Source organism: Giraffa tippelskirchi, chromosome 2 (assembly GCF_054371585.1).
Source record: "Giraffa tippelskirchi isolate mGirTip1 chromosome 2, T2T-mGirTip1v1.2.pri, whole genome shotgun sequence".
NCBI classification, from domain to species: Eukaryota; Metazoa; Chordata; class Mammalia; order Artiodactyla; family Giraffidae; genus Giraffa; species Giraffa tippelskirchi.
In genome coordinates, this window is record NC_137276.1 from 140,398,669 (window position 1) to 140,414,234 (window position 15,566).

At 38.3% G+C, this 15,566-nt stretch overlaps 1 long non-coding RNA gene across 2 annotated transcripts in view; it reads left to right on the plus strand.

The window, feature by feature from the left end:
* The window catches only part of LOC145538610 (uncharacterized), a 99,941-nt gene extending 84,831 nt beyond the window's left edge, over positions 1 to 15,110 (plus strand). The window contains exons 4-5 of one of the 2 annotated variants that reach the window (XR_014077085.1): positions 9,092 to 9,175; positions 11,322 to 11,424. This is a non-coding gene — a long non-coding RNA (uncharacterized LOC145538610). Of the gene's footprint in view, positions 1 to 9,091; positions 9,176 to 11,321 lie in introns of both variants that reach the window. The other variant, XR_014077084.1, reaches the window with a different exon arrangement.
* The last annotated feature ends 456 nt before the right edge of the window (positions 15,111 to 15,566 follow it).

Sequence of the window (15,566 nt, forward strand, 5' to 3'; positions counted from 1 at the left end):
CTCATGACGACTTGCTTCTTTAAAGTGAACAGAGAAGACTCTCTGGCCTCAAGGAGGGCCCAGTCCCTTTCTTAAGGACTTTCACTTGATTAAGTCACTGTTACCCAGGATTAGTTCAGTTCAGTTCAGTCCCTCAGTCGTGTCCGACTCTTTGCAACCCCATGGACTGCAGCACGCCAGGCCTCCCTGTCCATCACCAAGTCCTGGGGTTTACTCAAACTCATGTCCTTCGAGTCGGTGATGCCATCTAACCATCTCATCCTCTGCTGTCCCCTTCTCCTCCCGCCTTCAATCTTTCCCAGCATCAGGGTCTTTTCAAATGAGTCAGTTCTTTGCATCAGGTAGCCAAAGTATTGGAGTTTCAGCTTCAGCATCAGTCCTTCCAATAAACACTCAGGACTGATCTCCTTTAGGATGGACTTTCCTTTAGGTTGGATCTCCTTGCTATCCAAGGGACTCTCAAAAGTCTTCTCCAACACCACAGTCCAAAAGCATCAATTTTAGTGCTTAGCTTTCTTTACAGTCCAACTCTCACATCCATACATGACCACTGGAAAAACGATAGCCTTGACTAGATGGACTTTGTTGGCAAAGTAATGTCTCTGCTTTTTAATATGCTGTCTAGGTTGGTCATAACTTTTCTCCCAAGGAGTAAGTGTCTTTTAATTTCATGGCTGCAGTCACCATCTGCAGTGATTTTGGAGCCCCCCAAAATAAAATCTGTCACTGTTTCCACTGTTTCCCCATCTATTTGCCATGAAGTGATGGGACCAGATGCCATGATCTTAGTTTTCTGAATGTTGAGTTTTAAGCTAACTTTTTCACTCTCCTTTTCACTTTCATCAAGAGGCTCTTTAGTTCTTCTTTGCTTTCTGCCATAAGCGTGGTGTTATCTGAATATATGAGGTTATTGATATTTCTCCCGGCAATTTTGATTCCAGCTTGTGCTTTATCTAGTCCAGCATGTCTCATGATGTACTCTGAATATAAGATAAATAAGCAGGGTGACAATATACAGCCTTGATGTACTCCTTTCCTGATTTGGAACCAGTCTTTTGTTCCATGTCCAGTTCTAACTGTTGCTTCCTGACCTGCATACAGGTTTTTCAAGAGGCAGGTCAGGTGGTCTGGTATTCCCATCTCTCAGAATTTTCCACAGTTTGTTGTGATCCACACAGTCAAAGGCTTTGGCATAGTCAATAAAGCAGAAGTAGATGTTTCTGGAAATCTTGCTTTTTTGATGATCCAACGGATGTTGGCAATTTGATCTCTGGTTCCTCTGCCTTTTCTAAATCCAGCTTGAACATCTGTAAGTTCGCAGTTCACATACTGTTGAAGCCTGGCTTGGAAGATTTTGAGCATTACTTTACTAGCGTGTGAGATGAATGCAATTGTGCGGTAGTTTGAGCATTCTTTGGCATTGCTTTTCTTTGGGATTGGGATGAAAACTGACATTTTCCCGTCCTGTGGCGACTGCTAAGCTTTCCAAATTTGCTGGCATATTGAGTGCAGCATTTTCACAGCATCATCTTTTAAGATCTGAAATAGCTCAACTGGAATTCCATCACCTCCACTAGCTTTGTAGTGATGTTTCCTAAGAACCACTTGACTTCGCATTCCAGGATGTCTGGCTCTAGGTGAGGGATCACACCATCATGATTATCTGGGTCATGAAGATCTTTTTTGTACAGTTCTTCTGTGTATCCTTGCAACCTCTTCTTAATATCTTTCCTTCCGTCAGGTCCATAACATTTCTGTCCTTTATTGTGCCCATTCATGAGGGGTTCCCTTGGTATCTCTAATTTTCTTGAAGAGATCTGTAGTCTTTCCTATTCTATTGTTTTCCTCTATTTCTTTGCACTGATCACTGAGGAAGGCTTTCTTATCTCTCCTTGCTAGTCTTTGGAACTCTGCATTCAAATGGGTATATCTTTCCTTTTCTCCTTTGTCTTTCACTTCTCTTCTTTTCACAAATATTTGTAAGCCCTCCTCAGACAACCATTTTGCCTTTTTGCATTTCTTTTTTGGGGGGATGGTCTTGATCCCTGCCTCCTGTACAATGTCATGAACCTCCGCCCATTGTTCTTCAGGCACTCTGTCTATCAGATGTAATCCCTTGAATCTATTTGTCACTTCCACTGTATAATCATAAGGGATTTGATTCAGGTTGTACATGAGTGGTGTAGTGGTTTTCCCTACTTTCTTCAATTTAAGTCTGAATTTGCCAATAAGGAGCTCATGATCTGAGCCACAGTCAGCTCCCGGTCTTGTTTTTGCTGACTGTATAGAGCTTCTCCATCTTTGGCTGCAAAGAATATAATCAATCTGATTTCACTATTGACAATCTGGTGATGTCCATGTGCAGAGTCTTCTTTTGTGTTGTTGGAAGAGGGTGTTTGCTATGACCAGAGTGTTTTCGTGGCAAAACTCTACTAGCCTTTGCCCTGCTTCATTCTGTACTCCAAGGCCAAATTTTCCTGTTACTCCAGGTGTTTCTTGACTTCTTACTTTTGCATTTCAGTCCCCCATAATGAAAAGGACATATTTTTTGGGTGTTAGTTCTAGAAGATCTTGTAGGTCTTCATAGAACCGTTCAACCTTAGCTTCTTCAGCATTACTGGTCAGGGCATAGACTTGGATTACTGTGATATTGAATGGTTTGCCCTGGAAATGAACAGAGATCATTCTGTCGTTTTTGATATTGCATCCAAGTACTGCATTTCGGACTCTTTTGTTGACTATGATGGATGCTCCATTTCTTCTAATGGATTCTTGCCCACAGTAGTAGATATAATGGTCATCTGAGTTAAATTCACCCATTCCAGTCCATTTTAGTTCACCGATTCCTAAAATGTCGACGTTCACTCTTGTCATCTCCAGTTTGACCACTTCCAATTTGCCTTGATTCATGGCCCTAACATTCCATGTTCCTACACAATATTGCTCTTTATAGCATTGGACTTTACTTCCATCACCAGTCACATCCACAACTGGGTGTTGTTTTTGCTTTGGCTCTGTCTCTTCATTCTTTCTGGAGTTATTTCTCCACTGTTCTCCAGTAGCATATTAGGCACCTAGTGACCTGGGGAGTTCATCTTTCAGTGTCCTAACTTTTTGCCTTTTTGTACTGTTCATGGGGTCCTCAAGGCAAGAATACTGAAGTGGTTTGCCATTCCCTTCTCCAGTGGACTACGTTTTGTCAGAACTCTTCACCATGACCTGTCTGTCTTGGGTGGCCCTACACGGCATGGCTCATAGATTCATTGAGTTAGACAAGGCTGTGGTCCATGTGGTCCATGTGGTCACCTTTGCCATATTCTATTCACTAGAAGCAAGTCCCACGTCCACTCCACACATAAGGGGAGGGGATTAAAGCTTAGATCAGAACTTTGACATAAAGAGTTATTTCTTATTAAATGTCAGGATGAAAAAATAATTTCTCCAACATGAAACAATTCTAGTAAGAGCTCAAGGGTATAACCATATCACCACATCACATCTGTATCACATAGTCTTCATGGGCATGAAAAGTTTCTGCCTATGGGGGAATACAGGTGACTTTGCTGAGAGTAATAGACATGGTTCAGGGTTTACTGCCTTGAAGCCTGATACTGAAATATTTTTTTAAGTTCAGATTAATGGCAATTATTTTCAAAATGTTTGCTTTATTCTTCAAAGCAACATATTTCAGAGTGAAGTTTAAAGTAGAACAACATCTCGGGACAAAATAGATTATGCTAATTAACTGTTATAACCTCCTATGAGCTAAATATTTGCTTTTATATAGACCTAATTAACTTTCTCTTCCAGTCTCTGAATACTCAGATGCCCTTCACAGCTGTAGGCTCATATGCTTCATTCTATGTTTGGTCACTTTTAAAGTAGGATTGCCAAGTAAAACACAGAATGATCAATTAAATTTGAATTTCAGATAAACAAAGGTATAATTTTTTAGTGTAAGTATATCCATACTTGAGAACAAGTATGCATGAGAAATATTTATTTTTAAAAAGTATTCATTATTAAATTTAACAAAAGAGGTACCTAACAGAAGCATTGAAAACTACAAAACACTACTGAAAGAAATTAAAGGTCATCTAAATAAATGGGATTTAGAAATCCCTTTTTCATGGATCAGAAGACATAATATTGTTAACATGGCAATACTCTCAAATTGATCAATTCAATCTGTATCATAATACCAGCTGATTCTTCACAAGAAATTGACAAGCTGATACTAAAATATGTATGGAAACACAAGGTACCCTGAATAGCCAGTACAATCTTGGAAAAGCACAACAAATCAGAGGACATACACTTTATAATTTCAAAACCTACCACAAAGCAAGAGTAATCAAGACTGTGATACTGGCATTAAGTATAGACATGTATGTTTACAAAATAAAACTGAAAGTCTATAAATAAACACATGTATCTATGGCAATTAATTTTCAGCATGGATGTGGAAACTGTTCAAATGGGAAAGAATAGTGTTTTCAATAAATGCTGCTGAAACAAGATAGTCACATAGAAAAGAATGAGATTGAACTCTTACCTCACACTATATAAAAAAATTAACCCTAAGTTGATCAAAGACCTAAATATAAAAGTCAAAATCATAAAACTCTTAGAAAAAAAATTAGGATTAGTCTTTGTGACCTTGGATTTAGCAACAGATTCTCAGATACAGCACCAAAAGCACAAGCAAAAAAACAAATAGATAAATTGGACTTCATCAAAATTAAAAGTTCTGTGCTATAAAGGATACTAGGAACAAAGTAAAAAGACAAACCACATAATAAGAGAAAATATTTGAAAATCGTATATCTAATGAGGAACTTTTGTATAGAATATGTAAAGAGTTCTTAAACTGAATATCAAAAAGACAAACCAATAATAAAGGGGCAAAGGATCTGAGTAGACATTTCTCCAAAGAAGATAGACAAATGGCCAAAGAGCACGTGAAAATATTCTTTACATCATTAGCCATCAGGATAAGGCAAATGAAACCCCCAAGGAGATGCTACTCCACACCAACTATGACGACTATAATAAAAATATCAGATAGAAACAAGTGTTGGTGAGGATATTGAACCATCATACATGGTGATAGAAATGAAAAACAGTCTGGCAGTTCCCCCCAAAGTAAAAGAGTTACCTTATGATCCAGCAATTTCACTTCCAGATATGGATCTAAGAGAAATGAAAACATATGTCCACACCAAAACTTGCTGGCAAGTGTTTATAGCAGCCTTATTCATAAAAATAACAGATGTCAACAACCCAAATGTATGTTAATCAATGAATGGCTGAACAAAATTTGTTATTTCCACCTAAGGGAATACTGGTGGTGATGGTTTAGTCACTAAGTTATGTCCAGCTCTGTGACACCATGGACTGTATCCCACCAGGCTCCTCTTTCCATGGGACTTTCCAGGCAAGAATACTGGTGTGGTTGCCATTTCCTTCACCAGGGGATCTTCCCTGACCCAGGGATCAAACCTGTGTCTCCTGAATTGCAGGCGGAGTGTTTACCATCTGAGACACCAGAGGAGCCCTGTTTAGACCTTACCCATGTCATTTAATCTCTCAGTTCTCTGCTCCAGGAAATACAAACAAGTAACAGCTGCTCTGATCTGATGAGCACCTATTCTGAGATCATACCTGGAAATATCTGAAGTTCTTTGGAGAAGGGAGGACCTTTTGGTGGTCTTATATGGCCCTTCTGTAGGTCAATATCTGTTATGTGTCCCTGGAGTGATCTGATGAAGGAAGGCCCTGAAGTGGTGAATGAAATAGCAGCATAGTCAATGGAGAAGATACCCACATATTCACCCCATATCATCTCAGGACCATACTTTTTCCTGGCCCGGACTCCTTGCTATAGAGTAGGAGAGATACATTTACCATAGAAAATACAGGGTACTCGGGTCTAGTGAATGCTGTCTGGAACTGCCAGGTCCAAAGCAGTAACCCTGAATCTATTTCTGGCCCTAGGTACATGGTTTATATTATATATGGCCTTTTACAATTTTTAGGCACTTTCATTGATTGACTTATGTATTCTTTACTACAAGTCTTACCTTCAACAGTGAAATCAGAAGCTTTGCTTATGATGGATGTTCAATTAGTTATTATCTATCTCTGATTCCTCCAAATTTCCATTCCTAACTATAAATCTCCAGAGAGATCAAGCAAGGCACACACACAAAAGTCTATTAGTCTTGCTTGAAGTATACCGGTTTTGGTGACATTGGGGAAGGGGATAAATTGGTGGTCCCTTGATTTGCGTCTCTTAGTTCAGACACAGGGATCCTGAGCACCCACTTAGGATTTTTGCAAGTGCAGGAAGGTAATATACATCTTCTAGGTAGCAGAGTTATCCCAAATAACCTCCACCAGAGGCAGGTTTCCCATAGGAGGCTGTTAATGGTCGATCATATGCTTATCTTAGCATAGGAGGGAAGAGCGAAGAATTAAATCGAAGTAGTTTGCTTCTGGGCTCGGGTATGGTTCAATAATTTATTTCAGTGGTCTATGTGATGGGAGAAACTCTCAAGTCCTTTGCTTTCCCCTCAGACTCTCAATACTCATCTGTATCTCACTTTGGATGGTAATGGCTACATTTGTGCTGAACAGCATTTTTGCTTCAATAAATAAAAAATGGCAGTGAAAAGCTTCTCTCTTTCTTTTTATTTTTCCTAATGAAACATGAACATTTGGTTCCCCATTGTATTGCTATTATCCATGATCCTTAATCTTTTATTTGATATGCATCCATGTCTTCATGTGTGAAAAACTCAAAGGTCGCAGACTAGCAGAAGCAGAAAGAATACTTAACATGCAAATGTTTCATGCAGTATAATGTCAGAGTTGTTACTAATGACCATTTTCTATTTTCAATAAAACATTCCTTTCAGAGACCACCGCATTTGTTATAGCTTTCTCTGATTTATGAAGGTATCAAAGAGAATGCTTCTGCTATCTATACCTCTTTGACTTCTAAAAATGGCCAAGTATCTTACTAATATACATGTTATTTTGCAAATACATTTTAAAAAATGAAATCAGGTAAAACAGGGCTCATTACTTACAACAATAGAAAGAAGAGTTGAGGTTGGCTTAAGTTAACAACAACAAAAATACCATGGCTTATTTGAAATTCAGAATCCTGAATACAAGGGGCTCCTTTTTCAGGTGTAAACCTAGTGTCATTTTCCTTTTTATGAGTGGCATTTGACAACCATTTGACAATTCTTATAATAGAACTCAGTGTGGATATGAATACAAGAAGCTTTGGGATTCTTGCATGTGTGGGAAGGTAATGTACATCTTCTAGGTAGCAGAATTATCACACACATAATCAACTCAGGAAAAGAACAGAGAAACACCAAGTATCTATCTGGGAAACAAGAAGTCTGAAAAAAAATAGAAATACATGGCATTAGGAAGTGTTCTAATTTCATTCTTTCACATGTATCTGTCCAGTTTTCCTAGCACTACTTATTGAAGAGGCTGTCTTTGCCCCATTGTATATTCTTACCTCCTTTGTCAAAAATAAGGTACTCATAGGTGCATGGGCTTATCTTTGGGCTCTCTATCTTGTTCCATAAACTCAAAATGGATTAAAGATGTAAATGTAAGACAAGAAACTATAAAACTCTTAGAGGAAAACATAGGCAGAACACTCAATGACATAAATCAAAGCAAGATCCTCTTTGACCTACCTCCTAGAGTAATGGAAATAAAAACAAAAATAAACAAGTGGGACCTAATTAAACTTAAAAGCTTTTGCACAGCAAAGGAAGCTACAAACAAGGTGAAAAGACAACTCTCAGAATGGGAGAAAATAATAGCAAGGAAACAACTGACAAAGAATTAATTTCCAAAATAAATAAGCAGCTCATACAACTCAATACCAGAAAAATAAACTACCCAATCAAAAAGTGGGAAAAAGACCTGAACAGTCATTTCTCCAAAGAAGATACAGATGGCTAACAAACACATGAAAAGATGCTCAACATCGCTCACTATTAGAGAAATGCAAATCAAAACTATGAGAGACCACCTTATACCAGTCAGAATGGCCATCATCAAAAAGTCTACAGTCTACAAACAATAAATGCTGGAAAGGGTGTGGAGAAAAGGAAACCCTCTTGCATTGCTGGTGGGAATGTAAATTGATACAGCCACTATGGAAGATGGTATGGAGATTCCTTAAGAAACTAGGAATAAAACCACTATATGACACAGCAATCCCACTTCTAGGCATATACACTGAGGAAATAGAAATTGAAAAAGACACATGTACCCAATGTTCACTGCAGCACTATTTACAATAGTTAGAATATGGAAGCAACCTAGATGTCCATCGACAGATGAATAAAGAAGTTGTGGTACATATATACAATGGAATACTACTCAGCCATAAAAAGGAACACATTTGAGTCAGGTCTAATGTGGTGGACAATCCTAGAGCCTATTATACAGAGTGAAGTAAGTCAGAAAGAAAAATATAAATATTGTATACTGACGCATATATATGGAATCTAGAAAGATGGTACTGATGAATTTATTTTCAGGGCAGCAACGGAGAAACAGAGAACAGACCTATGGTCATGGGAGGAGGGGAGAAGGGAGAGGGTGAGATGTATGGAGAGAGTAACATGGAAAGTTACGTTACCATATGTAAAATAGATAGCAAATGGGAATTTGCTGTATGACTCAGGGAACTCAAACAGGACCTCTGTGACAATCTAGAAGGTTGGGAAGAGGAGGGAGATTCAGGAGGGAGGGGACATGGGTGTACCTATGGCTGATTCATGTTGATGTTTGACAGAAAACAACAAAATTCTGTAATGCAATTATCCTTCAATTAAAAACAAATAAATAAATAAAAAAGAAGTATAATAGCTGACGTTTATGGTGTCGAGCCTCCAATATGACCCCAATGACCCCACCTCCCGGTACTCATGCTATATATATATATATATATTGTCCTTGACTTAATGATGGTTTGACTTAAAACTTTTGAAGGGATAAGTATGTAGTAGAAACTATACTTCAAATTTAAAATTTTATCTTTTCCCAGGCTCGGAACATGCAGTGAAATACTCTATGGTACTGGGTAGTGGTGGCAAGCCCATAGCTTCCAGTTAGCCATGCAATCAAAAAGGTAAACAACTGACACTATTACAATCATTCTGTACTCATACAACCATACCGAAGTTTTTCACTTTTGGTATAATATTCAATAAATTACATGAGCTATTCAACAGTTTATTTTGAAATCAGCTTTATGTTAGTTGATTTTGCCCAACTATAGACTAATTGTAAGTGTTCTGAGCACATTTAAGGTAGGCTAGGCTAATGTGTTTGGTAGGTTAGGTATACTAAATACATTTTCGATTTAACAATATTTTCAACTTAAAAGTGGGTTTATTGGGGCATAACCACATCGTAAGTCAAGGAAGATCTGTAGTCTTCTCCCACTCTGAATAGCGCCGACTGGTGTAATCAATAGGATAGTGTTGTAATGATGGCTTGTGACTTCCAAGACTAGGTCATAAAAGACATGTTTTCTGCTTGGTTTTCTCTTGGATCACTTGTTCTGAGGGAAGCTAGCTGCCATATTGTGAGGCTACTCAAGCAGCCCTATGGTATGAGGATTTTCACTGCAGCATGTGTATGGTGGTGGGTAGCTGGAGGTAACCTGGGGTCAGTTTGTAGGAAAGTGATGGGTGAAACGTGATTATTGCATAACAGTAAGCTCTATGATTAAATACAAGAGGTTGGACCTGCATACATCAACATACCTAGGTATTAAAATTAGTGCTTCCCCAGGAATAATATTATTTATGTAAATAAAAATTCCTCAAACAAGAGTACACATTTTTCAGGAATACATTCAAGTAAAAAGATACACAAAAATACATTAAAAGGATTAATACTGATCATTGCAAGGAGGAGAAAATGAATGGAATGTGTAGATTAAGATAAGGAACAAATGAATTAAACAAGAGAGGGAGTCTTAATGGGCCTTGGACTGAGGAATGTGATTTACTCAATCTTCTGTACTACAAGTTGAAATTTAAAATTAAAGAAAAAAAGACTGGAAAAAAAATCCAGAGTTTCAAAAGAAAGAGCATATGAAAGTGTGATAGGGAGGAGTAACATACAATGATATCTCACACCAATTTCAAACAAAAAGGCATCTATGATCCAGGGCTGGGCTGTTCTGGGCATAAAAGCAGGTAATTAGCAGGGTGAGAGAAAGATAATTTAAACAGCCAATCAGGAACTTCCTGATTTTAAATTTTGCCATTTGCAGCAAAGGACTTGGAAGGTATTATGGTAAGTGAAATAAATCAGACAACAAAGAATGGACTTGGAAGGTATTATGGTAAGTGAAATAAATCAGACAGCAAAGAATGGACTTGGAAGGTATTATGGTAAGTGAAATAAATCAGACAACAAAGACAAATACTGTATATCACTTCATGTGGAATCTAAAATATACAACAAACTAGTGAATAAAACAAAAAAAGAAGTAGACTCACAGATACAGAAAACAAACTAATGGTTACCAGTGGGGAGGGAACGAAGGGGCAATAGGGATGGGGGATTTAAAAAGGGGGCTTATTATGGGATTATATGAAATCATGTATATGGAAATTTTGAAAATTGTAAAGCAGTATAGAATTTGATTTATTGAATTGCACTCAATAAAAACATAAATAAATTTTAAAAATCTTAGTATGATGGGAAGGAAATCCAAAAAAGAGGGGATATATATGTACGTATAGCTGATTTGCTTTGTTGTAGAACAGAAACTAACACAGTGTTGTAAAGCAACTGTACTTCAATAAAAACTTAAAAAGAAAGTCTTAGTGGGATAAGTAAAATGTGGGGGAAAAAAAATTTCTGATTTTGTCTTTTACCTTCTCTTTATCTAGGGAATGCATTGTAATGCAAAATTGCTTATGAATGAAGACTTGTTATGAAAAAGAGGCTCAGAAAATGTCTTTGTGTTAAAAGACTTTTTAAAAGTACTGCTCCTGCTTTTGTTTCTCATAAATCAGCAAATGTTTGCCCACTGAGTTATCTGGTGCAATTCTAAACCCACCTTTTGACCTACTTACTGTCTAGAAAGTGAATAGCCAAATATCGTTGGAAAAAAGGTTCCATTATCACAGCTCAAACTATATTTTAAAAAGTTATTGAGACTTTGTAAATATAAAGAGGAATTTAGAAATCTACTTCTTACCCGTCCACTCTAACATAAAACAACTCAATTCTTTATGTTCTCATCCTCTTTACAGATTGGCCTAATGAATCTCACGTGTCATGAGCAAAGAAAGCTTTCAAATCACTTTCCACATAACCTGAACAATATGCTACTCATTGTGACAAGCCCTATATGAAGTATGAAGAAAAAAGACCCTTGTCTTCAAAGAAATTACAAGCTTCTAGAATAAGAATTACTATATCATGAAAATAAATCCACAGGCCCATTCTAGGCAGCACTGTTGATGCCTCACCACACAGGCTGTCCCCCTACTTCTGAGGTCACCTGCGCTGCAGAGGGCAGGTCTCCACGCTGCAGCTTTGCCTCTGATGGGTTTCTCTCTGCCTCCCCACTCGCTCTCTCGGACCCATGTGGAGAAGTAGAGATAGTTATTGCTCAGACATCTAATGTGTCTGGAGCTTAGAAGGGAGAGCGGGGCTGCATGTGAGCAGAGAGATGGCAGGGAAGCCATTGGATCACCTGAGCACTGAGTGGAATGGGAAGAACAAGCCAGACCCTGAAGTGAAACAGAGAGGGGCCCAGGATGAGTCTACAAATGTGAGCAGTCCCCTGGAAGCCAGAGAGATCTTGCAAGACGCCTAGTAGAGATAAAGGCTGAGGGTGTCCTTGTTGAAAAAGCCAGTGGGGTACGAAAATAGGCAAAAATAATCTCTGTTTCAAAACCTGGGGAAAGTGGTTGCCCTTCAGGGAATAGGTAGTAACTGAAAGAGGAAGGGGCAAAAGGGGGACTTCTGTTTCTTTCTCTTTCTGGGTGCTGCTGAGACTCGTGCATGAAGCTTGTGAGAAGGACTGGGAACAGCAGGGGACGCAGTGGCTCTGACAACTGCTCCAGGGCACACACTTCTGTCTCCAGCTCAGACGTACATCGTGCTGGCTCTAAAAACCTCATGTGCAGAAGAAGGAATCTTCTTTTCAAAGAGAGGGACACTGCTGATTTCACACTTTCAATTGTTTAATTAATGAATATTTACATTTTAAAAGTCAGTTAAGGGAGTCACCATCAAAAGCACTGACTGTGAGACAGAGAATGGATACATGTGTCATTTCCAGGGCTTCACAGCAGGAAAATCCAGGGAGACTGAGTTTCTTGAGTTCACAATTCTCATTCTGAATACAAACCGTTAGGCCTGTCCATCCTCATTGAACACTTTAGTTAAAAACATTATCAACAGTGGTTCCATATTTAGTGCTCAGCTGGGAGGAGATTGCATTAGTTGACAATAACTCTTTCAGAACCAAAACTCATATGATTTTTCATTCCTGAAAGAACTTGACCTTGTTACCATTATTCTATTGTAGAATGCTGGCTCTGGGATAGGGAAGAGTTGAAAACCTTGCTCATGGAAGAGATTAAAACTCACCCAAATCTGTTTGGTTGAGGTATTCTAACTGATCATTCTCTGCTCTCTGTAGAGGAAGGATCAGTAAACATTTCTTAAGAATAGCAAGTAGTTTGGATTTGCAGATCATTTGGTTATGAGGCATGTAAACAAATGGACATGGTGGCTGCAATCAAGTAAAACTTTATTTACAAAAACAGGAGGCCCCGTCTTAGTTTGCCAAAGCCTGTCATAAGGGTGAGGCTAGGCGCCTGAGTTCTGTCCAGAATATCTGAATATTCTGAATGGGTGAATGTTCATCAACATGTATTTGGTTTTTGTGTAAGAGACATATGCTCCAACTACAATATTCTAGTATGAATTTTTAGAATGATTGAGGAAGAGTATCAGTATTTTTGACCCAGACCATTTTATGTGATGAATCCAAGTGGAATATACCATAGGAGAACATGATGTTATATTTCCCAGTGTTGAGCAGAACTAGGACGACATTCACTTAAGTGCATCTATCTAGAATAAAGTGAACAATTGAGCTGCTGGAGATAGGAAAGAGTAATCAAGCCTACATTTTGGTTGGACTGCCATCCCAGTCTCTAACTTTAAAACATAAAAGTTTAAAATGATTAGTGTGTCAAATTTTCATTTATTTTAGATTAACTTTTTGTTTTTAAGTTAAAATTTAAAACTGGTATAGAGGAAAAAATAAGATAACCTATAATAAATTCAGTCACAGCATTTTTGGTTCCTTTAATGAATCCTTCTAACCTTAAAGTCAAAGCTAGTAATATATCACATGTGAATTAAATGCCATTAGGCATTTATGATGGTATGTGCCTCCCCTAAACATAAGGCAAATCCATTGATTCTTCACCTGCAACTTTTTGATAGATGGTGAATTCATTTTTCAGTGAATTTCTAGATTCAAGAATTTCTCAAGTCCTATGCCTGGTAATTTGGCCACCTGATGTGAAGAACTGACTCATTTGAAAAGACCCTGACGCTGGGAAAGATTGAGGGCGGGAGGAGAAGGGGACTACAGAGAATGAGATGGTTGGATGGCATCACCAACTCGATGGACATGAGTTTGGGTAAACTCCGGGAATTGGTGATGGCCAGGGAGGCCTGGCGTGCTGCTGTCTATGGGGTTGCAAAGAGTCAGGCAAGACTGAGCAACTGAACTGAACTGATGCCTGGTAAAACTCATTTTAAACCTCCAAATTGCCAGTATTAATTGACCTCAGAGGATCTTCCAAGGGAATAAAATTGTATTCCTAAGCACACTGAAAATCCTATAATATTTGCTCATTTCATAACGAGAGAATAGAGAGGTATAGAAGACATGAAGAGTCCTCTTTAGCCCCTCTCCAGAGGGTGACAGGCATCTGAAAATGCTCACATGCCACATCAGATCAGAAATGTTAAAAAGAACCATTACCTCTGTTAAAAAATAGTAATATTTTGTCAGTCACTTGAAAGTGTGAGTTAAACTGAAAATTTATTATAGAGGCCTCATGGTTTCTTTCTTTTTTCCCCAAAAAACTCTTTCTTGTCCTCTAAAATGGTTTCCATAATAAGGAAGGGCTCTGGATGGGGCCAGTGGTTGAAAGAATAAGGAATGAGGAGAGGCAGAAAGAAATGCAGGGTCTTCATAATGTATATAAAACCTGTTCTGCCTCTTATCTTACATCTGCAAAAAAGGTTTCCTGGCTTGCTGTTTTCATCTGGAAGGCTGCTAATTTACAATATATTACATTTTCCCGTTATTACATAAGAGATTAACTGCTTACATTTTTGATTACCTAGAGATAAAATTTTTTTCCAAATATGCTATTAAAATAAAATCAATGTTTTATTTTACAATATGTCACTTAATTGTCTAGTGACCAGCTCTCCAAGCCCTTCTGTGATGCTTTACAGCTGAAAAAGAAGACAGTCCCATTGGAGTGTGAGTCACCAAGTGGACACTTGCTCCAGAGCAAACACCTGCATGTGACCTGCTGTGTTGAGTGTCCTCCAACGACTAAGCTTGGCCAGCATGAATAGCTTTAACAGGCCGTGGCCACTTTCTACCCTTCACTGCTTATAATCACAGATTTTTTTTTCCCTTCTTGAAAGCAAAAATTATCACACGGATTATCAGAATCTCAGGTACAGCACTTAAAGGCTGTAATTACCTTTTGTAATTTCAAAAGATTATAGTCAATTTAAAATGTTGTACAGATTCATAATAGTTTTTCAAGATGCTAAATCCCTTGCATTTTAAAGTTTATTTCAGACATTGCAAAGTTAAAGTAGTTGAACTTCTAGTGGGTAGTAATGGTGCCAGAGAATGATGTGTAATTAGGTCATACATCTTGTGTCCACAGCCCATGCAATTTTTACAGAATGGTGCACTATGTAAACTGCCACTGCAAAGCAAGGAATTGTGGCACTGAATCTCCCATAAAATCCACCCAAATAAATCTTGTAGCCCCTCTCTTTGCAGATGAACATCTTGCCTTTGAGAAGATTCAGTAGAAAAGAACTTTGCTAACAGTTTCTTTAGCAATAGCAGGAAGACTTCTTGTCTGAGACCCCATAAGGTTTTCATTTCATTAGCTCTCTCCTCCATCTCCTTTATTTGTCCAACAAACACGTACTGAGCACCTCCTATGAACTAGGCTCTGTTTCAAGCTCTGGCGATAACAATATGAACAAAATACAGGAAAGTCCCTGCCCCATGGAGCTTCCATTCTAGTTGAGGGAGATGGACAAGCACATAAATCCATTAGATCACAGGGTTCAAAACGGCTTAGAGACATCCTCTCTGAAATCTGTTTATTGCATCTCCTCATTGTGGGGCAGTGATGAGTGAAAGGCGAGGCCAGTAGTGGACTGCAGCAAAGTCATTAGTCCTAATGGGTGAACTTCAGTGAGTC